The sequence below is a fragment of the Poecilia reticulata genome, chromosome 5 (assembly GCF_904066995.2).
Source record: "Poecilia reticulata chromosome 5, P_reticulata-male-v2, whole genome shotgun sequence".
Classification (NCBI taxonomy): Eukaryota; Metazoa; Chordata; class Actinopteri; order Cyprinodontiformes; family Poeciliidae; genus Poecilia; species Poecilia reticulata.
In genome coordinates, this window is record NC_088834.1 from 27,243,260 (window position 1) to 27,269,326 (window position 26,067).

At 44.6% G+C, this 26,067-nt stretch overlaps 1 long non-coding RNA gene across 3 annotated transcripts; it reads left to right on the plus strand.

Annotated features, from left to right (window-relative positions):
* Positions 1 to 190: 190 nt before the first annotated feature.
* On the plus strand, positions 191 to 25,969 carry LOC103465573 (uncharacterized). 3 transcript variants are annotated; one of them, XR_001776583.2, is made up of 4 exons: positions 191 to 3,880; positions 4,011 to 4,091; positions 20,336 to 20,458; positions 24,816 to 25,969. It is a non-coding gene; the product is annotated as an uncharacterized LOC103465573 (long non-coding RNA). The 3 variants fall into 3 exon arrangements; XR_533816.3 differs by lacking the exon at positions 24,816 to 25,969 and having other exon boundaries at positions 20,336 to 20,588; XR_014087648.1 differs by lacking the exons at positions 20,336 to 20,458; positions 24,816 to 25,969 and having other exon boundaries at positions 4,011 to 7,297.
* The last annotated feature ends 98 nt before the right edge of the window (positions 25,970 to 26,067 follow it).

A 26,067-nucleotide genomic window follows, 5' to 3' on the forward strand; every position in this document is an offset into this window, starting at 1 on the left:
ACATATTACAGATTATGTTTCTGAATTAAAGAGATCCTGCTGATTTTAAATACACTCTGTAAAGCTAAAGCCGGCACTCTAAAAGCTATTGTGTTAAAATAACCCTACTTTAGTTCATAACACTGTAAAATGTTATTGTGTGTGTGCGTGACCAACTCTGGCCAAAGTTTGATAGTTCAACACATAGCACTAACTTGCGCTAACTACTTAGTAGGTGAAAGGCTAATGTTAGCTTAGGTGAACAAACTCGTTTTATTGACACATCTCACTAACATCAACAGCACATAAGACATAATTTTATGATGTTACTTCTTTTTTTTTTCTCTCTCTTACCCTGTGTTAGTCTCATGAGGTTGTTGTATAGTTTAAAATGGCAGCCTGTGAAGAACGACCAGGCTCCACTTGGTCTCTACTCTAACCCCAAAAGCCCAGCGTCTGACCCAATATTCTGTTAAAATGACCCAACTCCTGTCCGCTGCAGTTAAAGCCAGCATTGTGCTTTAAGATAAATACCCAGTAGGATTTAATGGGTGTCAGAATTATACACTTGTAAGTAATTATGTCCTTTGTTAGAATGTGTTTTGAGGTACGTTGGCACCTCTGCCACCGCAGGATTTTCCCTTCGTTCTGTGCTGTCAGTTTTCATAAAGTAAGTCATGCATGTCGCGTTATAAGAAAAAAAAAATGACAGAGATAAGCATATTTAATAAATCAGGCTTAGTGACACTAATGCTGGAAATGTTACTCAAATAATGACGGAATAAAACCTCCTATTACACTCCAACACAGGCAAATATACTTTCTTTTTTTTCTTTTTCTTTTTTTTGGATTATGTCTGATTCAGCAAATGTAGCATGCAAAGCTGTCTTACGCAGAGCTTTAAATGTAATTCTGTCATCTGCAAAATTGTTGCAGAATACCAAGTGTAACAAAGTTAACAACCACTAGATATTTCTTCGAGTTGTCCCAGTAGCTTGTAACAACTTTTCTGAAAACTTTTTTTTTTTGCCCTGTCTCCCTCTCCCTTTCTTTTTCTCTCTCTCTGCCTCTTTTTGCCCTCTGTCCCAGGTCGCAGCTGACAGGGCGGAGGGAAGGGCCGGGTGGGCAGAACAATGGGAGTGCGGTGCAGGGATTGTGGGAGAGAATCTAGGCTGGAGCCACAGTGTCTGGAGCGCCCCTCCACTCCCCTCATCCAGCTTTTGTTCAGCTGCAAAAGCTATCAGCACTTCCTACTGACACCAACAATAACTCCACACAGCTGGGCCCTTTTTAGCCTGTTTACAGCACATCAAGGCAAGGGGAGAGAGAGAGCGAGAGAGAGAGAGAGAAGACAGAGAGAGAGGCAGAGGAGGGGAATGAAAAGTGAAACATATTAGCTCCTGATTTTAGCTGACAGAATGTCAGTGCCCCTCTCCCAGACACTGGATTCATTTCCCTGCGGACCCCTTACATGTGAGCTGATTATCGCTCGGTGCTCTGCCGCCGCGACAGGCTACTGTTTGTGCGAAGGGGCTGTTGCGACATCGCACATCCATCAAGCAGCAGAAAGGCAACACTTGTACTCTGTTACATCACACTGTGTGTCTTGGTTATATTTAAAACTCCTTCCCGGTAGCATTTCTCTGGAGTAAATTGTATTTGTTGGAGGGGGAAGCGCATTAGCCGACACGCCCTCTTTATCGCTGCAGCGAGTGAAGATCAACAAAAAGCGGCCTACAGGAAGCCACGTCGGTGCAGGAATTTACTCATAGGAAATAGGACATTCCAGCAATGCCTTGACACTTTTGCTGCTGGTTTTTATTGCTGTGAGAACAATGTGTAGTACTCCGAGCGCTTCCTGAAACATGAAAGTGAGCAAAGCGCTTGAATAAACCCTTTTCTTCGACGGATTATACCTTTTGAGATGAGCTCTGGGGAAGAATTTGATTATGAGAGGAGAAGTTTTCAACAATTTTCACTAACGCGCTCCTGAGCATAGGTCATCTCCTCGCAGCTGTGGGATTAGTTTCCAGTTCCCAGTCAGGCTCTTCCTGTTTGCTCGATAATGATCACACCTGTGCGCAGGTGTGTGTGTGTGTGTGTGCAGAGAGGCTCAAACGGGGCGGGGAGGGGTGAGCGTGGTGTCAGATACAACACACGGCAGTGTCACCATCTGAATGATGATTGAGTGGCGACATTTGATACGCATCAGCAGCAGGCACAAGTGCAGGAAGTTCGTGGATGTTTGTAAAGCTGCAGTGGGTGTACTGTGTGTGCGTGTGTGTGTGTGGGATTCCTGGCCTGGCCTGGCCTGGCCTGGTCGCTGCATGGGCAGCCGGAGGACCTGTAATGACTGAGGACCAGTGGTTAGGACTCACTTCCTGTGGGAGTCCTGGTTTAGAGATGTGTCATCGGCAGGGCAGACCGACTGGAGCCTCGCTGCCGCCTGTTGGGTGTTTTCCCTGTGTTCAGACAGGCAGATTTGGCGGGTGGATGCATGCCCTTTCCTGAGAGCCAGGCGTAGGTTACAAGGCCGCTATCTACCATCTGATAGCTGACGCCCGCCGGAACTTTGCAGGGATCCTTGAACCCCACAGGTGTCCTCCGCCGTTCGTCCTTGGCCAGCTTGTTCCCTCGTCTTCTGGACCCAAACCTCTCCCCTCCTTTACGTCCCTGTGGCCATCGCCCTCCGCCTGGTTCCCACACACACTATCAAAGCCCTTTAATGGCTTCTAATTAGCTCCCCATCTGTTGGTGACAGCGCACTGGTGGCATGCTAAAGCACCCATTGAGAGCACGGGCATTGTGCTCTGGAATACTTTCCACTCCAGTGGCAATTGCCTGGAGAGAGAGCTTTAGTTTGGGTGTGGGGGGTTGAGTGTGCATGTTTACGTGCATGTGTGTGCTAGATGGAGGTGGGGGGGAAAGGGAGGGGTGTTCAGGGAAGACTTGCAAGTTTCTCGCTGTGCTCGGGGGGCTCGGGGAGAGGAGGAGGAGAGTGGAGGGAGACACAATGGGTGACAGTGTTACGGCTTGTTGCAAATCTAATAACGCCAGAGCCTTGTTTCCGTTCAGCGGTCATCACCCCCTGCACAACTAGCAGCTATTTAACAATCCCACCTCACCCCCTCCACCGGGTTGTTTAAACATAGCAACAGTTTGCCATCGACGTCACGCTCTGGTCCGGCAGAGGAGTCGCTGCGGGTTTTGCGGTGATGCCGACAGGGAAGCTGGAGCGTAAACCTGGAGAGGTGCACCGCTGTCCCCAGGAAACCACTGACTCTACCTCACCTCTCGGACCCAACAATTGGCGCGCCTCTATGGGAACTGTAAATGAAGCCTAATGAGCCTTATTCGTTAGCATGGCCTGTCTTTGAGTGAATGTTGCTTGTTTGTCACATGCCTATGAGGCCCTCTCCTTTGCAGGGCTTCCAGCGGGGCCTGGTTGTGCTGGTAGCAGAAGGGGAGGCCAGCTGTTCCCAGCTGGTAGCCAGAGGATGCCTATGGGGGACAGAGCTGATTGCTGTTGGCCAGCTGCCCCCCTGCTGTAAGAGGAAGATGGGGAACAAATAAATAGGCTCTTCTGTTCTCGCACCATTTCTAATTTCCTCCTCCAGCATGATTGTTAGACTAGATGGGCATAATTAGGGATGCAAATCTTGCGGGGGTTTTGTTGCTTTGTGTTGTTTTGTTTTACTCCTGTGCAGCACAGGTAACCAGATTTTTTGTTGTTGTCACAAATTCCAGAACCACCGAGTGAGTAAGTTCAACCAACAGTCTTTGGAGAATTCCTTTGCACATGCGATTTCTTTACCGGATGACGCCGAACTCAAAAATGGGCATTCATGCTGTTGTCCTTCAAACTCCTTGGCAACCTGAACGGCCTGCTTTGAAATGACAAGTAAGGCCCCGCGTTAAGCCACATATTTGTGTGTTTCCCCTGTGTGTTGTGAGACAAATGGCTCGTCACCTGACCTCTCTCTCTCTCTCCATCCCATCACACACACACACACATTCGCACATCCCCACAGCTGCACAGAGGCGTCCAGTCAGCACGGCCAGGGGGACATGGGAGCCAAAGTCCATAGATGGAGCGTGGACAGTGGCAGCTGGTGAGCTGACAAAGCCCCATTCAGAGGGCCCAGGCCTTGGGGACAATGGCCCGGCCAGGCTGAGCCCTCTCCTCCACTCCTCCACCAAAAGATTAATACTTCAGATGGGCTTCCCGGTGGCAGGCAGGGGTAAAAAGGAGAGTCCTCCTGTTTGTCACCGGGCTTTGTGCGAGTTGCCTGAGAACCAACCTCTTGGATGGGCTTGACAAATGAGAGCCGCCATTGACAGTGAACAGATTGGGGCTGCCACTTTTGTTTTGATTGTGGTGCTGGTATAATCAAGTTATTTGGGCCTCCGGGAGTTTTTTGTTTCTTTCTCCCGACGCTCTTGACGCCTGAGTCCCACCTCAACAGCCCATTGCTGACCCAGCTGTGGTCGGAGCGTCCTCCAGCTCCTCTCCTTCTCCTCCCCCCTCCCCCACTGTTTGTTGTTTCTGTTTGTCAAAGCCGTGGAGGAAGTGAATTTACTTGGGTGTGGGAATCTTTTCAGGCTTCCCACATAAGGCGGCGCAGGTGCAACAGGTGTAGGTGTGTGCGTTCTTGTCACAGGAGAAGGTTATTGTAATGTTTTTCTATGCCTATGCTCCCCATACACCTGACCTGGATTGTTTGCAAAAGAGCAGCAGCTTGTACCGGGCACTACGGTAACCAGAAACCCTTTTCAGGTAAAGGTGCAGGCAGCTAACTTGTGCCTCCCACCCAATCCATTCTCTGAAACCCTGTCAGCGCAGCGCAGGTGTTTAGCCCCCAGCAAGGCAGCATTTCAGGTTAAACTGTAGGAACGCTGCCCCGCCTTTTTTGCACTGGGAACTGGAAGTGGCTGCAGAGCACACGACATCGCACCTGCGCACCTGTGAGTGTGTGCTTGGCTACTGTTGATCCCGTCACGTGACTTCGCAACAGGAAATGTCCTGGCGGACAATCTTTGCAGGGAAGAAAGCTCACATTCAGCCGGCATTTTACATGCAAATGCCATTTTTCTGTGCCTCGTAGCCAAATTCTACTAGCGTAAACTCCCCCCCCTATCTTCCCACCTCAATGACAGAACTATTGTTCTCCTGTACTGTCGCTGCAGGCCATCTGTCCTGTCTGTCCCTGTGTTGTTTGCTAAGCATCAAGCAGCCATTCTCACGGCAAAGGAATGCGTCCTTCCTGTAAACATACTGTACGTTGACCTCCCCTGCGAGCTCCATAAGCTTCATCCCTTATCCTTGTTCCCACCCATCAGTACATCGGCTTCTCAAACCCCCTCTAGCTTTGGTCTGGCATCCCTCCTGCCCCCTCCCATATACTGCCAGTCTCCTTTCGGCTGCCCAGAGACAATCCTCCTCTGGTTCCCACGTCCGGTAGACGAACGCACCGTTAAGACAAGGGTCCTGCTTCTTTTTCTTGCAGAGAGCTCTCTGCCAGGAATCTGCTTGTGTGAATCTTTGATGCGGCAGAAGGTGCCCTACTTTTAAACCTCATTCTTCTTGCTTCTTGGATTTTTTATTTATTTTTTTAAACAAAGGGCATAAGAGCCTGTGCGTGGGTCAGCGTGGGTGTGTGCATCTAGGCTGGACACGTCTCATCCATGTGTGTGTGTGCACGTGAGGGCCGGGCTTTGGGATTATAAAGAGGAAGTGAATGGGAAGTACACACTCAGCGACAAAGTAAGAGGGAGACATTCCTTTGCTGTCCCCCCTCTCCGTCCCTCTTTCTCCTCTCTCCCTCCACAGTGGCAGGACCCTGGGAAAATCAAACAGGTGGTTTGTGCCTGGCAGGAAAGCTGGCTGGGCCCAGGGTGGGCAGGCCTACAGGCTGCTGGGGGCTATCAAAAGCTCTTAGCCCCAGCTTTAGGCCAGCGCCATGAATGGCCCCAGGCTTCATTATCATGTGAATTCTGGGAACTGCCCTGGGGCCCCAGTAACACCAGCGAGCTGCCCATATGCTGTTCGCTTGGCAACTACGGAGACCTCGGCTCTCCACCCAGGGACCCCCACCCTTTCCTTCAGCTCCCTCTCTCTCCCTCTCTATCTCTCTCTCTCTCCATTCCAGCCCTTCTGATATCAAGGAGATGAAGGAGCCTCACTCTGCTCTCGGGGGGAGGAAGACATGAAGGGGGTGAGAGTGGACCACACAGAGCAGCGCCCACCGGTCCTCGGGGACGGCGGGGGTGACACTGCTGCCCTGAAGGGCAACGCCATTCTGCGCGCCCAACTCTGGGTGGATTTAGCTATTTAATTACCATTAGAGACTCAATTTGAAAGCTGTCACGTTTGCATCAGAAGGCCTGGGTTTTGACAGATAAAGACGTCAACGCCCTTTCCGGCTTCTTCTTTCCACATGCCATCACAGGTTGTAGTGGTGTGTTTTTTTTTTTGACTGAAATGGAATTTAACTCTGAATCACCGTCGTTATTGCTCAATCACAAACGAAACTCGCAAAATTCATCCATTTACGTTTGTTTTGTTGCAACTCTAAAATTTCAGTGAGCGTTCAGATGTTAGACAGATCCAATGTCAGTGGCAAAACATGCTCAACGCTTTCTTTAAGTCCCATTTGTCATGTTTTGCATCAGACCATGCCGCCTTGTAGCAGTATTTATTTAACTTTTCCATATTTTGTCACATTACAAACACAACATGCAACATATTTTAATGTGATAAATGTTTGCAATCATACTGCCCCCCTCCCACATTCCGAAGACCTTTTTTCTGTTCTGTTAGGCCAACTCAGTGCATATCTGCGAAGGGAATTAACCCTGTATTGTGCAAAAACAACAAAGGTGTGCACTCAGTTTTGTTTCCATTAGCAACTAGACAAAAAGTCCACTTCCACAAGATAATTTGCAACTTGCGTTAGCAATCATCTCAGAATCTGATCGCTTCTTTTGGGACAATGTCACATTTCTACTCGCCGAACAATCACATTTCTTGGCTTTGCCTGGCCTTCAGTGAGGCGGTAAGGCATTCTTCAGGGCAGCGTTTCGGAAACCCTAAACAGGATCCACGCATCAGGTAAGGAACTCGATGAGTCATGAGGCTTTTCCTGGCTGAGGATGAGGACACTTCTGCAGAGGAGATGTCACTTAACAACTGAGCTGGAATGCAGCAGGCGGCCCACCTGCGCAGCAGCAACAGGACCAAGAAGAGGAAGTGTGTGAGCGATGTGTGTTTAAAAAAATAAAAAACGCCACATGACCTCATGCTGACGAGGAGACTCTGGATGGCTCTGGCATTGTTCATTGTGATCGCCGAGGTGTGTTGCTATGTGTGTGGGGATGCTGCACATGTGGCCAATTCTGGTGCGCTTACTTCACCGCTTGCACCTGCGACTGGGAAGGTGAGGTATGAAAAACAGAGGGCGGGGAGTGGAGTGAAGGAGGAAGATGTGTGTGTGTGTGTGTGTGTGTGTGTGTGTGTGTGTGTGTGTGTGTGTGTGTGTGTGTGTGTGTGTGTGTGTGTGTGTGTGTGAGAGAGAGAACTGAAAGTGTGATCTGACTTCTGAGGAACTCTGAGTGATTCATGCTGTTACACATGGAGCGATTCACTCCCTCTGCAGCTGTGCTGGCCACATGCGCAATATGATTTCACAACATCTTCCCCCGTCCTTGGAAATTCCTTTTTTTAATTTTTTTTTCATCACACAGACCTCTCACCCTCTTTTCCTCCTGTCAGATTGCTGCTGCTGTTCTCCTGACGGAGAGGCAGGTGCATGACTTAGTCATACTCCTGTTCCCCGAACGGCTCAGTATTTTCACTGAGGCAGAGAACCCCGGTACAGACTCGTGTGTTTATCACACAGTTGGCTCCGCAGCGCTGCGGGTGATGGCATTGTTGATATCTCTCTGCGAACCGCTGCGCTGTGACGTGTCAGCAGCCAGCTGGGGGAAGAACAGAAATCTCTCATCCTGACAAACTCAAGTGACTCAGCGTTTCTTGGTATCAGCCCCCCGATTCCTGTGAGCAAAGAAGTTTGATTTTATGTTCATGGATACAGAATTTCTCTATCTAGGATTTGTTTTTGTTAACATCTTTAGGATCCCACTCAGAGGGGTGTGCGTGTGTGTGTACAAAGCCACCCCCTCTGACCAACCGTGGCCCCTGCGGGACAAACACAGCAAATCCAGAGTTCATATTTTCTGATCGCATAATCTAAGCAAAATTAGCTGCATGTTTACTTAGAACTTTTACCATGCTGGGGGGGAAATAAGTATTGAACACTTTGATATTCTTTGCAAAAAAATATATATATTTCTAATATTTTTACTGCCCACGTAGGCTGTGGCCCTACATGGGCAAACCCATGTGGGGTTTGCCCATGTGGGGTTGGCCCATGTAGGGCCACAGCCTACGTGGGCAGTAAAAATATTAGAAATATTAGAAATAATTTTTTACATGGACAAACCCATGTGCCCATGTAGGGCCACAGCCTACATGGGCCCTACATGGGCCCTAAATATGCAAACCCATGTGGGCCACCACCATGTAGGCCCCATGTGGGCTGTGGCCTTACATGGGCAAACCCATGTGGGGCCACCGTGGAACCCGCGGACAAACCCATATGGGACCCATCTGGTCTGCCCTTCTTTTCCCCATATGGGGCCCACCTAGGTATGCTGGCAGGGAGGTTAACACTCACTGCACAAGACTCCACTGTTGAAGAAAAAGTGTGTTAAAGCTGAAGCAGAAGATCAGGACAAGTCAGTGAAATATAAGAAGATCATTAGATAAAAGCCAAAATCCACCCTCTGGGTGTTTTTGCACATAGCATATTTGGAGACAGATTGATTCTCCAAAACCATCCATACAAAAAAAGAAAAAAAAACATTATGGTGTAGAATGTTGTACAACAAGAAGATACTGGCTTTGAATCCCAGCCTGGGGTTTTTCTTTCTGTGCATGCCTGACTTCTTCCCACAGTCCAACCTTTAGGTTAAGAGGCCTCTAAACTGCCCTTAGGTATGGGTGTGTGTGTGTGCATTGTTATTTGTCCTGTGGGTCTCTGCGTTGCCTGGTGATGGACCGGCGTCTTGTCCAAGCTGTATCCCGCCTCCCACCCAACGACCCCTGGAGGTAGAGACCAACTTCACAACCTGCAAGATCAAACATCTAAGAAGATAGCTGGATGAATGTGTTTTTACACAGATTTTACAAACTCCCTGTGGAGAAAACAACAAGAATGCCCCCTAAAGTTAGGATTGTGACTGGGAAAGTTGGTGGCAAATCCAAATTTAGTCTCCAACTTGGCCGCCAGTTATAGAAAAGTAAAGCTGCCAGCATAAACCATTAGTTAACACTCATTCTTGCATTCACACCAGCCCCGTTTAGTTCACTTTAATCAAACTCTAGTTTGTTTGGGGAGGTGTGAATTAGCAATCAAACCCTGATGCGGACTCTGGTCTGCCTAAAAACCTGGGTCTTGATTTGGCTGAAGTGAACTCTGATACGGTTTGAATGCATTCATATATGGAAGTGGTTCGGATTGTGCTCCAAAAACTGGAAGTGGATTTTGGGTGAATACAACCAAAACAAACACGCGAACCTAGCGCTAGCTGCAAAAATGGCTCATGATCTTCTACCAAAGACAAACAACAAATCCTACAACCGCTAAAATCCGACGCCTCTCCACTTTTGTTTGCATTTTGTGAAGAAGGAAGTTGAGGTCAGGAATTTGTTGTGTCATTTCCTCTATGGGTTCTGTGTGCTGCGCCACCACAGGCTTTTCGAAGGGTTTGGATCGTGTCACACAATACAGTTTGAAAGCTAACCACACCAGCTGAAAACGTAACAAAATCTTGCAATTTTGGTCCAAAATCAAACCAAGTCTATTGCACTATCAGTGTGAAAAAACCCTACTACTCTACACAACCTCTGTTTGTCCCTGTGACGCATTATCATGCTGTGTTGCTGATTGTAGCTAGTACCGCAGCAAAGAGCAACTTCATATTGTTTGTCTGATTTCCACAAGAAACCATTCAGGTCTGACATCATTCCCAGATCGAGCTTCTTCTTCTTCTTCTCAAACAAATCAACTGCTCTTGTGGGTCTTCTGCTGGCTTGGAGGCCCTAAGCAGCAGCTTAGTGCTTAAGCCTTAAACCGGCCCACAACAATGAGTGGCTCAGATCAGCTGAGAAAAAGAAACCGCTTTAGCACTCGGTGGCTATTATGATGCCATATTCCTTTATAAGGGTGACATTATTGTCTGACAGGTAAGGCTTCGTTCACCTGAGACGTCTTCCGCAAAACATAACTTCTTTTGAAGACACTCCACAGCAGTGAACTTAAGAATAGGGTATCTTATATCAATCAATCAATCAAGTTTGTCTGTGTAGCACATTTTAGGAACAAGGCAGTTCAAAGTGCTTTGCGGCATAAAAACACAAGAGTAAGAAGTCATGAAAACAATTGAGAAACCTGTGGCAAACATTACTTTTTGTCAATTGCCTTCACTAAAATCAACACACATCAAATATGTTGGTCAAAGTTGTATTTATTGTGGTTTAAAAGCAACTCTGAGCAGGTCCAGTTTCAGAATTGAAGGAACTCAGATTTGAATTTATTTTTCATTGAATTAATACGTGATGATACGAAACGATGTGAGATTCCGTTATCGTAAGAACAAGCCTGAATTTTTTCATGTCTGAAGTAAATCTGACCAATCGAAGAGGTTTGATAGGTTTCCCTCCATGACATTCCAATCAATGAATCTTTGTTTTGCTTGGACTGTTTCTGGACAATGAGCCCAGTACAGTCTGAAAAGATTCCAGTGCATGCTGTAGGTAAAATATGATTGCAGTTCTTTGCAAAACAAGCCTTGACACTGACTTTGTTAAGCTGATCTGATAGCAGATCTGGACTCATCCATATCTGCGCTTCCCCCTCATAGGTAATACAGAACGTCTGCTCTCTCAAATCTGCTTTGAATTACAGTTTAGCATGAGATTACACGAGTTTACAGCTCCAGTCGAAGGTTTGCAGCACGTCGTATTAAATTGGGGCTTTTAATGCATTGGAACCATTTTGGGTTTTGTTTGTCTGGACTGGTGAAGCAGCACACTACTTGACTATTTTTTTAAAAAACAAGAATAAGGAGCATAGACCTGCAGAAACCTACACATATAGACTCGAAGAAAGAAGCAGAGAACGAAGGAAAGATATTGCCAGAAGCCATGTAGAGCACGCAGTAAACATGTGGAACAAGGCGCTCTGATCAGATAACTGCAAACTTTTTTGGCTCACGTGCAAAACGTTATGTCACGGAAAATTAACGCTGCACATCACCCTGAACACACCGCCTCCTCAGTGAAACATGGTGGTGGCAGAATCATGCTGTGGGTATATCTTTTATGGGTTGATGCAGGAGTACAGGTGCACTCATTTTCATTCGGGGTCAATTCAAATTTGTGGAGAAAATTATGGATGTATTTTGGAGCCTACAGGGCCTCATCAAAAGCTGTGGCGGGCCAGATCTGGCCCCCGGGCCTTGAGTTTGACACACGTGTTATAAGGCATCAACAAGCCAAACTGTGGACATTTGTCCCATTTCAACATGCAACCGAGAAACTGAAAGTGCAACAAGTGATTTACTTAATATTACTCATCATGACAACATGATGAGACATGACAGCAGCTGGGTATCTTAGTGAGTACTGCCGACAGCAGGAAACAAACGTCTGCTCCTTGCTGTAAATTTCCACCTTCGCTTACAAAAAATGTTTTTGTTTTTTTTAAATGACTCATCTTTTTGTCAAAACTTTGCGTCCGTTTTATAAACCGTCAGACTGGTTTCTTTTTGTCACCAGTTGCACTCAAGTACCGATTTTCCCCGATGCACTCCGAATGTTCCAGCAGATCTTTCCCGCCTCTATAAATCTGTGATGAATTAACCATTTTGATTTAGCGATGTTTAGTATCTATAAAGGGCCATTTTCCCCAGGTCTTAATCTGCCTCTCCACCCGCCCTTGCACACACGAACGTCCCTTATCCACCCCCTCTGTCGGCGCCAAAAGAGCCGGCGGAGGAGAGGACGGAAAGAAGAATGGGCCGTCGAAAGGCCGGGGATGAGAGCTGAGTTGTGGAACAAGTGATGGAGCGAGAGAATGAGAAAATGAGAAGGAGAGGCAGCATTGAGTCCATTCTTTGCGGGGCCTTAAAGACATGTTTCCCTCAGATGTTGGCTCTTCTTCAGATGCTAATGGCTCACTCTTATTCCCAAGCTGTGCCTTAGCATAACAATGGCGTGGAAGTGAAAGAGCTAAACCTCTGCTTTCTTTAAGAAGCCAAAGCTGGAGGCCTTTTTTTTCTTTTTTTTTTTTTTCGTGCGCTACTAACGCCCCGCTCCCCTCTCTTTGTGCTCCGGCTGAAAAGCCCGCGGAACGCAAAAAAGGCAAGGTGATCACAGAGTTTACTGAAAGTGAGACTGAAACAACACACACACACAAAAAAAAAACTTTGGTGAAGTCATCTAGAGCCGAGAGAAATGACCAAATATAGAGCAGTGAACATTCCCCTTTTCCCAGCAGTTTCTTTTTTTATATTATCAGCCGTTTGCTTTCAAAGCTGTGCTGAATTATGTCTGTTGGGAAGACTCCAAGCCCGGTGTTGTGACTGCGCGTCCCGTGCTGACTCCAGGACGCCATCAGGCCCTGTGTGACGAGCGGCGGAGGGAAGGAGCAGATCGTGGCCTTGCTGGGTTCGTGGCAGGATAGCGCGGGGCTCGATAGCCTCCGATAACAAACGCAGAACGTGTGTTTGGCTTTATCGTTTGCCACTGATTAGGCGTAGAGGACACACAGATAACAGCACGACGCTCTGGCTGCACAGAGACGTGATGACTTGGGCTTATCCGTGTTTGCGGAGACTCTCGTATCATTTGGTATCGTGACTTTTTGTAAGAAGAAAAAGGATTTTCCTATAAATCATAAAGGAAAAACATTCAGATGTGGTTTCAGGGCTGGCTCACAGGTGAACCAAGCAGAGCCTTACACACTTACTGTCACAATCCTAAAAACTTTGACATAATCATTTTAGGTTTCCACGTTGTCCTTTTGTTATATTTCCGTTGTCCTGACTTTTGGTCTTTGCACTAAAGAAGTTGGTTTTAATGACTGACTGGCTCTCCAGGTATTCAGACCCGCTCCATTATTTTAGGTCTGTCAAATAACAGCCACAACTACTAGTTGAATCAGCTTCTAGCAGGTTTTATTACAGGATCTCCCTCCATCTTCCCTGTAGCTGCTGAATGAAATCATCCCATCAGCAAAATGCTACCACCGCCATATTCCACCATGGGGACGCTGCGTTCAGGCTGATCTGTAGTAGGGCTTTAACGATTCCTCCAGTGATTCGAGTACCTTGATTATTAAAATTCCTTAACGAAAATTACCTGCCTTGAAGCTTCGTTAAATTATGTTTTATTATTTAGCACACCGTGTTCCAGCCGGGTGATTATTTGTGTTGTGCAACGCTCTCACTTCCGCCTAAGCTACGTAAGTGCTAGCAGCATAACGTCCAATTTTCAAGTTCGGTCTGGGGGAGATTTCATTGATGATAATGTCCGGGTTACTGGGGAACCTGTAATCATCCTTAAATTGACTGGCAGGAAGTCTAGAGTACAGCAGCCTTTCTCCTCTGGAGCCGCTGCCTGGTGGCGGTGAAGAGCGCGGTGGGAGTATTTATACAGGTGAGCCGATAGGCTGAACACGGCGGGCGGCTGTTCTGTAGTTGATGCTTAACGTTAGTGTAGCTTTACGAATGAACCGGAAAATAAATGTACCACCATCCCGGTCTCAACAAACATGACGATACATAACCGGTTAGACGTTTCTGTGTGTGACGAAGGAACCAAATCCAGTCGTTCATATGGACCATAGCAGACTGGACAGAATGAGTGTTCACCTATTAAATCGACTGAAGACGAATACTTAAGCTAAAAACTGGAGTATAGACATTTTTTTAAGTGTTTTTGTGACCCTACCTCTTTATTATTAAATTGAATACAGTTTCAGAATTTTGTATAATTTTTGTCCGGGTTAACTGTTATTATTACTGGTTAGTTTTCTAAACTACAGGAAAGTTATTGTTGGGGATGCTCAAATATGAAAATTTGAGTTGATATCCAACAATAACATTACTGTCATGGTAGAATTTACCAACAATTTATTTTATCAAATTTTTATTCAATTACTCAGAGTAATCAATAGAATGGGCTGCACAGTGGCGCAGTTGGTAGAGCTGTTGCCTTGCAGCCAGAAGGTTCTGGGTTCGATTCCTGGCCCCGGTCTTTCTGCACGGAGTTTGCATGTTCTCCCTGTGCATGTGTGAGTTTTCTCCAGGTACCTCTCCAAATTGTGAATGTGTGTGTGCATGGTTGTTTGTCCTGTGTGCCTCTGTGTTGCCCTGTGACAGACTGGCAACCTGTCCAGGGTGAACCCCGCCTCTTACCTGGAACATTAGCTGGACATAGGTACCAGCATCTCCCGACCCCACTAGGGACAAGGGTATAAGAAAATGGATGGATGGAATCAATAGCATACTTGATTACTAAAATAACCGTTAAAGACATGCCTAATCTTTAGTGTTACTTTCTCACAAGTAGCACTTTGCTTATAGGTGTGTAAAAAAATTTACGTTTTGGTCTCATCGGACTTCTTTCACGTTTGCTGTGTCCGCTCCATTACTTATGGCAAACTGCAATGTGAGCATTTTGTAGCTTTCTGTTTTCTTTTTACTGCTTTTTATTGTTAAGGCTCCATGTTTGTAGAGCACTCGGCTTCTGTCCTGAGGATAGATCATGCTTGCGGCGGTTCGGCCATATCCTTTACGTTTTTTCAGATGATGGTTTGAGCAGAGCTCAGTCAAACGCTGGGACATTGTTTGATAACCTCACTCTTCTTTTAACATCTCTCTCTCCATGACCTTTCTGCTGCGTTCCTTGGTCTTTGTTGGACTTAGATTAAATTACCCAGTTTGACTCTAATTTTCAAAATTAGTGGCTTCTGAAGGTAATTGGTTAAACCATTAACTATTTTTTCCAGCTTTGCACTTAGGTGCTTCTTTGTAGAGGTGTGCTATGCTGCACGTTTTGCTAACGATTTGATTCCAGGTATATACAGGGCCCGTATCGTTGTACCGATACCAATACTGATACTGATACTTTTTGAGTCCAACGTGTCATCAAACATATGACCTTAAGGTGTTTTTGTGTTTTTACCTTTTCAATTATTTTGCCTAGATCTCCAACAGAATTTATATAAAGTCTGTAGATGTCTAAAAAAAATAACACACTAACATGATTTGTGTGCATTTTTTCCCAAATAAAGTACAAAAATGTACAATTTGAAACAAAATCTTTTTTTGAGGCAGAGTTGAAAAACGACAATACAGAAATAAAACAAATCTGAAACTAAAGGATCGATCTTATCGTCTCGACCTGGTACCGGTATCGGCTTGGTATCGATATTATCGTTATTTTAGAACAATCCGTTTATTTCTGCTTCTTTGACCTGGTTTTTCACATGAAATCCTGGTATGCTACAGGGAAGTGTGTTGTTGCAGCTTTAAAAAAAAGTAGAAAAAAAATAAAATCATAGGATGTTAATAGCGTTTCAAGACAATGTATGTCACGTGTCAAACTCGAGGCCCTGTGGTCTCTACAGGAACACATACGTCAACGTGAAAATATGTTCAGTATTATTTAGCTTCAAGTATGGAATACAGACACAGCTATGTATGAATATTTTAACAGTTTAATCAGCTTTTATCGATACATTTGTTCAAAAGCGACCCTTTGAGAAATTTCAGGATCTTGATAAGGCCCAAAATTACAAATATTTGAATATGTCACATCATCTTGGTACACAGAGAATTCAGGTTGTTATTTTTTATTTTTTTATTTTTTGCGCGTGAGCCAGAGAAGAAAGCCCCCTACTACTGAATAAAATGTTGGACTTTTAAATTCTGCAGCATGCGTCGATTAGCTGCGCCTCCAATTAGCCCCTCCTCTAACGCCTCTGATGTTCTCCATCTTTCGCTGGCCTCCTCTCATGTAGATGAGCAGTTGGTCCAGGTGCAGAGCAGAGAGGAAGTTAGCACCTCCTCAGCACAGTGACACACTCTATTTACATGCAAAACACTGGGCTAAGTCTGGGAAATGTGTGAACACAGGTGTGCGTGCATGTGTGTGTGTGTGTGTGTGTGTGTGTGGGAGCAGGACGCTGGTGGGGATGTTGTTGCTGGAGCCACTAATCTGTTTGTCCTGACGTACTCGGCGTTAGCCGTGATGCTGCTGAATGGCTGCATTGTGTAATTAGACGCTTTGTGGGAACACATTTCGGTTTTCTGTTGCAGAAGAAGAGGCTGGAAATTTAACTCTCGCAAACAAATGCAAAGCCTGCATTTTACTTGTGCTGAGGCAAACGCTTTGTTTTTTTTCCCTTTTCTCTCTGTGTGTGTGCTCTCTTATTTGTGTACATGCGTATGTGTGTAGGCTGAGAGGAAGTCGGCGGTGGCACCCAGTGTCATTTGAAGCGGAGAGCCTGGCGCCACGGCATCAGGAACATCACTCTCCTGGTGCCAAGCTCGTTTTTATAAGCGCTCAGCAAATGACACACAGCTGGCGGCGCAGAGACAGCTGTCACTGCCGTCACTACGCCCTAATCTGCCTCTGCCTTTTTTCCTCCTCTTTTCCTCCTCTCTCACACTCTGGCGTTCAGCTGGGCTGCCTCCCATCCTCCTCCCCTCTTTCCCTCCCCTCGGGGTCCAGACTTCGTGGAGCCGAAACTGCAAAAAAAGAAAAGGAAAAAAAAATGCACTTCCTGGACCTGGTGCTCACTTCCTTTCCTTTTTTGTTGGACTTCCTGCGCTGCCTCTGTGATCAAGCCGGCCAGAGTTGACTCTCTGGGAGAGACTTCCTGATGCACAGACAGCTGGGGAGATAATTCTCAACTTTCTGCTTTTGTCAGGATTTTTTTTTTTGCCTCATTTTCTACGTCCCCAGAGGTCTCCCCTCCACCTCTGTACTGTTTTTCCATTTTCTCTGCTGTTGTGCAGCAAGTTTGTTTTGACGTGATGCAAAGCAAACCTGAGAAACGGAGCCCGTGTTCGACTACGTGGCTTCACGTTTTTGCATTTTCTGTCCAGTCGCAGCTACAAACAAAGTATTTTGTTTTACTGACATTTTGGAGTGACACACCAACGCAAATGTAGCTTCGTGTACAGATATTTTCGGAACATCTCTGATATTTAATAATGTTCAACACTCTACCAATCAAGCCGGCAGCGCAGCAGAGCAGCAGAGCAGCAGAGCCACAATAGAGTCTATACAATAAAAGTTGCCATTTCAAATCCACAAATTTATAAACAAGCCTGAAAGAAATGAGAATCGTTCAGAGAACCAGAACCAAACATGGAGAAGCAGCTTTCAGTTTCTACTACAAATATGGAACAAACTTCCAGAAAACTGCAAAACAGCCGAAACACCGAGTACTTTTAAATCAAAGCTAAAAAAAACTTTTTAAGAGTTGCTTTTGAACCATAGCATACAGAAAAATGACCAACATATTTGATGTGTAGTGATGATTTCAATGATGCCACTTGACAAAATGCTATGTCTGTTATTGTTTTAACAACTATTGACTATACTATCTGTTTATGATGTTTTTTTTATTAAGTTTTCACGATTGATTTGTTAAAAGAACTTGTTGAGCAAAATTCCAACAATGCCCAGCATTGGTACTATAATCCAGAAATACTGCAATGTAAAATATTGTATAACAAAACAACATAAAAAAAATTCAGAAGGGCACCTTTTTTTTGTCCAGAGGAAAAAATGATGAATTAAGGTCCAAACCTAAATCCAATTGATTTTCAATTAAATTTAGGTCTACGCCTTGGATTTGGTGACTCAGTGCATTCTCAGAGTCCAGACCTGTTTAGGGCAACCTTACAATGAAATAAGCTATTCGTCATACAGCTTTATTACACCACAGTCCATACCTGCTGGTTAGGATAAAATAAACTGGAATATTGCACAAGGGCGTATCATCTGTAAGGACTGATGTTCACCTTGCCCTCCCCTCTGGCTGACAGTAGTGGAATGCAGTAGGGGTGTGGGCCCGGGCGATACCGGCAGCCTGGCTCTAAACGGCACACCGAACCCGACAACAGTGCTGGGTATAGACAGGACGATCCAGAGGGTGAGCCGATACAGGACTGGATAATGAGCAGAAGGACTGATAGCAGAGGAGAGAATATGGTGGTAGATGCCTCTCTGTCTGAACTTGCTACACAGCACCTGCCAGTAATGCTATCACCACTTGTGATGCAACATCGCTAACTTGTAGCCAGAAAGAGAACAAAAGTGCCAGTGCGTGCCACTTAGAAACATCATGTTTGGTACGACTTGTCCCAGTGAGGCACGAGGCCCCCGGAGGGGGGGTGGCGGGGGGCATCAGGACCAGCCAATAGGAACAGGTGTGCTGGTGAAAAAAAAAAAAAGTTGCTTTGAGCAGCATCCATTGCCACAGAGGCCAAACTGAAAAATGGAGAGCTGCTGCTCCCACATGGGTCCAGCAGGAACCCAGTCAGGTTCACACAGCTCCAGGTGTGTGTAACGGACTAATGGGTATTTTTGTCCAGCTGCTGCCCCACATTTGAGGTTCTTTTAGGGATCGACCTGCCAGGGGCAATAAATAGCTAAGCCGGACAACTGGCGCCAAACATGTCCGAAGGATCCCATGCAGCTCTGTTTTTACACATATTGATCATGTCAGTGTGCTAAGAGTGCTAAAAGTTGTGGTTGAAGGCTGCATGAAGCAGACTCGCAAACAGCAAAGTCCTCAGTTTCTGATTTTGCTACATATTATCATTTTAAAGTTGCATGAATAATGTGATAAAAGTCAAAAACATATAATGTGACATAAAGTCCATCCAGGTCATGAGAATGGGTAACATTTTGTGACAATAATTACCTTAAAGAGGCAGTAGTGTGTGTTTCACTGCACAATCAAGTAACTGTTAACATTTTTACCAAAATGCTCAAACATGAAGGAAGAAATTTGACGTTTTAAATTATTGTTTTGAAATCGGGTCTCTGTGATAAGAATCACACTTTTTTTTTTATTTTAAAGTCACTTGTGTCCTGAAGTAACCTATTTCCAGATGGAGATCTGTGTTGGTGGGGCTACAATTCCTTAAAAAGGATTGAAAATAAGTTTTTACCGTCACTTTCATTGAAATACCACAGAATAACACGATGAAGTTTTAGGTTTATTTGGCCCATTGTGTTGTAGTATTTCTGTTTTCAGAAGACGGATTGAAGAGCTATGGGATATTGTTTTATAACCTAAATAAAGCCTCAGACTTTTCCACAGCTTCGTTTCTGACCTGTCTGTCGGACTCCTGGTCTTCTGGTAAAAGTACAGAGTGTGTTCATCTGAGGACGGTTTCCCGAGAATACTTAATATTTGAATTTATAATGAATTACATGCTACCAGCAATTCCAGTTCCTTCATTGTTTCCTGGCACACGTGTCTAATCTTTACAAGGCGGTCGGGGCCTGTCTCGACAGAATTTAGCGCATGTACAACTCGCCTGATTATTTGCGAAAGAAAATGGCAAATAGAAGTCTTTCTGTCCAGACAAAAAGTAGTCCATATCACTTTAAAAACTAAAAGGGGAGCTAAAATAAATTATCAAGCGTAAAAGACAAACACACCCATCGCAAAGCAAACAGTTATTCCAATACTTAAAAATAAAAGAGCTACAGTTAGCAAAACTCTTGCTATTAAGTTGTTTGACACATTCAAACGACACATAAATTTATACGTGTAGCTCCTTAGAAAGGCGTGAAAGGTTGAGAAATTGCTCGTGTCAGACTTTTGATTTGCGGGAGTCCATCTTGGAAGTCAAAATAACTCAAAATAAATCACTTATCCGGGAATTATAACGGGATTCTGATTGAATTATTCCATGGTGTGTGTTTTTCTGTTTAAATCTCAAATCATCTAAAGGTGGTTTAAGAAAACTATAACAATCAAACCCAACACTTCCAAAGGTACTGAGTGGCTTATCTGAGAATTTCATATAAAAGGAGATGCTTGAGAGGAACCGGAGATGAATGTGTAATGAGCTCAAAATAACCTAAACTCTTTTCTCTCTCTCTTTCTCTCATTTTTCTCCCTCCTCTCTGTGTCCTCCCTCCTCCCCTCTCTGTCCTTTTTTTTTTTTTCTCCTCTTTTGGGAAACATGCCTTTCCCAGCTGCACAGCCCCCACAGCGCGAGGCCAGGCCAGGAGCACAGCTGGCCAGACTTGGTGGAGCCAGTCGACAGGCGCATGGAGCGCAGCCCGCCCAGGGCCCGCTTCCTCCGCAAACATGCCCAGGTGTGGGGCCTCTGAGCTGGGCTTCTGATCTCCACCAAACAACACTGCTGTGTGTGTGTGTGCGTGCGTGCGTGTGTGTGTGTGCGTGTGTGTGTGTGTGTGTAGAGGGATGAGGGATCAAGAAGGCAAAGATGGAGGAGGCGGAGGGGGGTTGTCATGGGGTTGGGGGGTGGGAGGTGGAGGGGTTGTCCCTGCTGAAGCTGTGTCAACATTGTGTGCTAATGTGTGTGATTCTGTGCATCTGTATCTGCATGTGTTTGTGTTTCGGGAAGCGAGGGCTCACCCCTGGATGGGGGTGGGGGGGTGAGACAGGGGGAGACAGTGGGCAACAACAATTACTGCGGCATTGTAGCTAAATTGTGTCTGAATTGTGGGTGCCTGGCCACAGGCGGCCGGCCGGTGCCAGCCGGAGAGAGGGACGCGCGGAGCGGGGGACGTAATTGCTCGTTTGAAAGATGCAACGCGGCTCGTTAGCATATAATGAAACATAAACGATCACCTGCAGGACAAGCGGGTGCTCCGAGACTGGAAATATTGCCACTCTACTGGCTGTTTACCACATTGACTGGAGAGCGAAGCGCCCAAACTAGTTGTGCAAACAAACAATTGAAAGCCATTTTTCTTTTTCACCTCCTGCAGCTTCATTACTGCGGGCCTTTTTCACGTCTGCACGCTCTCTGTGGACTCCAGCGACCAGGTTTTACCTGCTGAGCTGTCCTCTTAACACACTTAAACGGAAACACACTCCAGCTCGGGCCACAGAGATCGCCTGCGTAGCATTCCCATAATTCACTTCATAAATCAGAGCACAAATGTACGCTTAAACGATTTCAGCTTTCACTGTAGCAGTAAGATTACATGTGGCTGATTTGAACTGAACTGCACCCCTCCGACTCCGCCGCCCCCGCCCCCACCTTCACTTATTTAACTGTGTTACGGCCGGTGGTGACCTCACTGTGGCCTGGTTGACATCCAAGTCAAGCGTTTAACTTTATAACCAGATTCCAGCACGCATGCACACCTTCAGACGGACGTGCACGCGGCTCCCGGATGAAATGCGGCCCAACGGGAGGCATGTGAGCCGGAGGTCAGATCAGATAAGGCGAGGCCAGACGGCCTCAGATAAGCTCTTTGAACGGCTCTATCTGCAGCGTCGGGGAGATGTTCCCCCCTACAGCCGTTTCACATGACGACGGCTAGCCAAGCGACCCGCTGCTGGCCTGTTTGTGTCCAGGCCCTGCTACTAATTAACTGGGGGGAGCCCAGGGCCGTCTGACTGACTGCCTTGTCTCCAGCGCCCTCACCCTCCTCCGCCTCTCCTCCCTAGCCCTCACTCAGGATTGCTCATGCATGCATGCTAGCTGACACTCAAGTAAATACACTCATAGACAGAGAGACGCCTATCTGTCTTGTGGCCCCTGAGAGGATCTCACACGGTGTAGGTGGCCCCCTTGTGGAGCAAAATCCAGTTTGTTGGAAAAACGGTTTGTGAATCCCTTTTTTTTTCTTTGTTTTTTGCAATTGTCCATTTTAGAAACTGTTCTCGAGTTAAAGTGGCTGAGTTGTTGCTACTTTTTGTTTATTTCAAAAGGGATAATGCATGTCGCATGATATGCCAGAGTTAGCCATAAAGGCTAGTTCTCATCTATAGTACCTCCAGGTGAAATTCATGTAAATACAACATGTTGCAGTGTAATACAGACAACTTAATAAGTTTCTTTCAGAAAAAAAGAGATACTACTGCTAATAATAATAGTAAAGCATATATAGTTACAAAATTAAAAAGAAAAAAGTGCATATTATATAAAAGTTATTAAATGCACACAAAAATACAGAATAAGAAAAAGATATAGTACAAATATCTTGATATCTGTTAGGAAACTTGGTTGATGTTTTTATGTTGACAGAGCTCCATCGACAGCTAGATTCTTATTCAGAAATATACAAGCCAAGTTTCCTGCAGCACCGAATCACATTAAGTCGTGCAGTTTTGTTTTAAATAAAGTAATTATTTTTTAAAAATTGATTAAACTTCTTATAATAACCATGTTATATCCATGTATGCAGATTCATAGGAAACATTATTTTATGTAGTCATTTATAAAAGGGAAGTGCACATTAATTATGTCGAGGAGTTTCGCTCATCGTGTCAAGGTGCCAGATTTAGCCACAAATGCACATTTCCGTGCACAGCCCCCGGCATGTCGACTGAATAAAACAAAACTAGAAAACTGAATTTAGTTCAAAACAAGATGCCAGACAGTCAGTCTGCATCTTGTACACTGTTTTTGAAAATTGTTTGTAAAATCTGATGCTCCTCAACTCTGTTGGTACATTACTCTGAGTGTTAGGAGAATGCTGACTGCATTTAAAAAATGTTTTGCATAGGGGAATTTACAGACCCCTCTGGTTATAGCGCTCATGGATAATTTCATCTTGGTCAATGAAATTATTCAATAGAGTAGGGAGAAAAACCCTGCAACGTTATATAAATTGGTGAAATATCTTAAAACTTGATCTTGTTAAGAAAAATATGTAATGCTAAAATGTTGCAGTAATGCTATGACCTTGACTTTTTATTTGTATGTTTTTGCTTTTAGAGTTTTTCTACTATTTGTAGAAAATTGTACAATAATTGACATGGAAAAAAAATTATGCCATTTATTTGAGTTCCTTTTTGTGTATTAATTTAATCAAATCCAATTCTATTTGTGAATCTACTGCTGCACAAAACTATTTTTTTTCTGTTGACAATCGTTTACTTGAAACTGTAACACTTGGATGTGGATCTCTCTCTCTAGAACTAGGAAGGAAAATGCAGACGATGTGATCAGGGTTGAGTTGTAAGCATATAATCAGGCAGAGATCCCAATAATTGCATCGGTTTGAGTGTTAATATGCAACAATAACTGATAAAGTAACATGAGGAGGTTAAACTTCCCAAGGTCAATAACAGGTAAGTAAAAATCAATGGACCAAATGTAGAACCCTGAGGAACACCAACAGCATCACCTTTTTTACAGTGATTGAAATCTGATATTAGACTACAGACAAAATAACTCCAACATTTACTGTAAAAATGAGACATTTATTAAACATGTTGCATTCCTGTGAGTCCAAACATTTAGTTCCATCGCCGCTGTTTCTGAGACTTGCTGCACATCTATTTTGCGTGGAGGCGGCCAACGTTAAGGTATTCCAACGCAGGACTGCTAGATTGGATTCTATGACTGCTCTCCTTTTCTTGTGTTTTGCTGAGAACATCTAAGGTTAAAGTCTGGGCATCATGCCGGCTACTCCACAAGGTTAATCTTGTTGGTGTGGAACCAGGAAGCATCTTAATTACTGGTGTGCTTGGGGTTGTTGCCTTGTTGGAACATCAGTTTCAAGGGCCTTTTTCCTCTTTGGCTTCTGGGCAACAGGGCTCTCTTTAAGTGTTTTGTTGTTTTCAGAACTGATGCATGATCTCTGTTATGCAGTAAATAGAACTGACAGCAGAATGAGAAACAGGTATTGATATGGTTTGTGATTTTGGGCTCTGCTCATCGTGGGTGACGTCTTGCAAGGAAGTAATATTTCTATAGTACCTTTCCCAGCTAATGTTTTCTGTTTAGCTTTTGTTTCGTCGCAGAGTGGTAATTACTTTGGTCAGACTGAGAGAGCATAGAGGTTAAAACAGAGAGAGGAAAGATAGACAACGGTGAGAAGATGGACCTTATAGATGTTTGAGTAACCTGCAAAATGCAACGTTTAAAAAGGAAAAACTACAACTCCAAATCTCTTTTGGCCTAAGACTTCCTTCAAATAGCCCAGAATGAGCCAGAGTGACAATGAGGATGAAGGATGCATGGAAGGAAAGAGTTAAACTAATTGTTATTTAAACGATTAAATTATTATTACTGCTGCTTCTGCTGGCTTTAACATATATTGGTGTTTGCATTCAGTACTGACCCTTCTCTGAGGAACCAAAATACCTTAGACCAAAGCAAGAAGCCGTAATTTGCTCTACACTCTCACTACTGGAAGCAGGTATTTTGGGTGCTAATTACCTCACTGGACCAACTGTACTGAAAGGGCAAAACGGCAACCTGTGGAGCAAACGTGGAACAAAAATCATTTTATATACACAAACGGCCTGCTCCCAAAGTGCTGTTTCCTTGGTTAAAATGTTACTTTGTGTGTCCCGATTTATACAAGAAATAAAAAAGTAAAAAGGGAAGCGAGATCATGCCGCAGGTTGGGACATTGTGAAGATTTTCAGACAGTTTTACAAGCTGCGGGGAGATAAATTGCAACAGCACTGGATAAATGTGATTTATTCTCCGTGCTTTATTTTGCTTTTGGCTCTTTTTTTCAGATATCAAAAAGCTCAAATGAAACCAAGGACGTGCGACGGAGAAGAAACTGACCGATGAAAGTTCACAGAAATGCAGAAAAGATAAAGAGAGTGATGGGTACAATCTGCTGTGTGATCATTTACCAATGATTTAAACACGAGAGGCAAATCTCTTCACCTCCTCCGTCAGTCCCAGTCCAGTACTTAAAGTTAATAAGATCAAATTACGTCTAGCTGCAGGAGAGCCTCAATATGCCGCACCGACAGAGGATAAACTGTTTGGAAAGCTACTTTAATCTAGGCTAACCTTAGTTTATTTACTCTGTTTTGATACCACTCTTTGATAATTTAACTCATAACATTTTTTGGTATGGACAGTTACTTTTAGAAAATGTTGTTTTTCTTCTTCATAACTACTGTTTTACTTTGAATATCATACAACTCAGTACATGACACAGACCGACACGAAGCTGCTGCAGCCAGTGCACTCTCACTCTCCCCGTGAATGTCACTGCAACAAAGAGGGTAAAACACAAAAATCATCTGGGAAAACTTTATTGTGAATGGTCTAAAATACAATTTTGCAAGCAATCTCTGACTGTTCAAAATGTGAGCGCAACAGACCATGTTTGACTGTCCATGCAATGTTTTTAACTCTGAGAAGCCGTGTTGGTTTCAGACTATAAATGTAGCACAACACTCACTTTCCAAAAAGTCACATTTGTATTCACAGATTATTCTTCTAAAAGGGATCAAATGTTTTCCACCAGATGTGAGAAAGGCCTTCAACGTTCACGCCGGAACTCCTCGCTTCGTCTTGTTCTTCATTGTTTAATCCTGAGCGCCGATGTTAACGAAGGAAGCGAAGTCTGCCGAGTCTGTGCGAGTCGATGCTGAGCTCTTGCAGTAATTTTGGAAGATTGGCCACGCCTGTGGAGGTTCCCTATTGTTCCATGTGTTCTCCATTCGTAAATAATGGCTTTCGCTGAAGTTTGTGATGGCTATTTCTGCGGCTGTGCCCCAAAGCTGCAGAAACGTCTTTGTAACTTTTAATAGACTGATATTGACATTGGCTTCTCATTTTTGCTTGAATTTCTTAAATTGAGGGCATAAAACATTTTTGCCTACTTCATCTTGTCAGAGAGGTTCTATTGAAGTTTGGCAAGATACTAAAAATAAACCAAATTAAACAGATTTTGTTTGGATAACTTCATCCCAGCACTCCAATGTTTTTGTCCAATGATTAAATCAAATTGACGATCTGAAACATTTA